The following is a 346-nucleotide window of genomic DNA, read 5'->3' as shown; positions in this document are numbered from 1 at the left end:
GGTTTTGCCCCCCCATCTTCGGGTACTGTCCCCCCCCAGCCTCGCTGATTGAGCCCCCCCAGCCTCGCTGATTGATCCCCCCCATCTTCGCTGATTGATCCCCTCCTTCCTGATCACCCTCCCAATCCTTCCTGATTGATCCTCCCGTCCTTCCTGGCTGCTTCTTGATTGATCTCCCCTTCCTTGCTGATTGCCTCCCCCCCTTCCTGATTGATCCCCCATTTCCTGATCACTCCCGTCCTCCCCGACTGATCCCAATTCCTCCTGATCACCCCCATCCTTCCTGATTGATCCCGATCCTCCCTGATTGATCCCAATCCCTCCTGATCACTCCCATCCTCCCCGA

The sequence above is a fragment of the Corvus brachyrhynchos genome, unplaced genomic scaffold (assembly GCF_000691975.1).
Source record: "Corvus brachyrhynchos isolate BGI_N302 unplaced genomic scaffold, ASM69197v1 scaffold166, whole genome shotgun sequence".
NCBI lineage: Eukaryota > Metazoa > Chordata > Aves > Passeriformes > Corvidae > Corvus > Corvus brachyrhynchos.
This window is presented reverse-complemented; position numbering follows the sequence as displayed.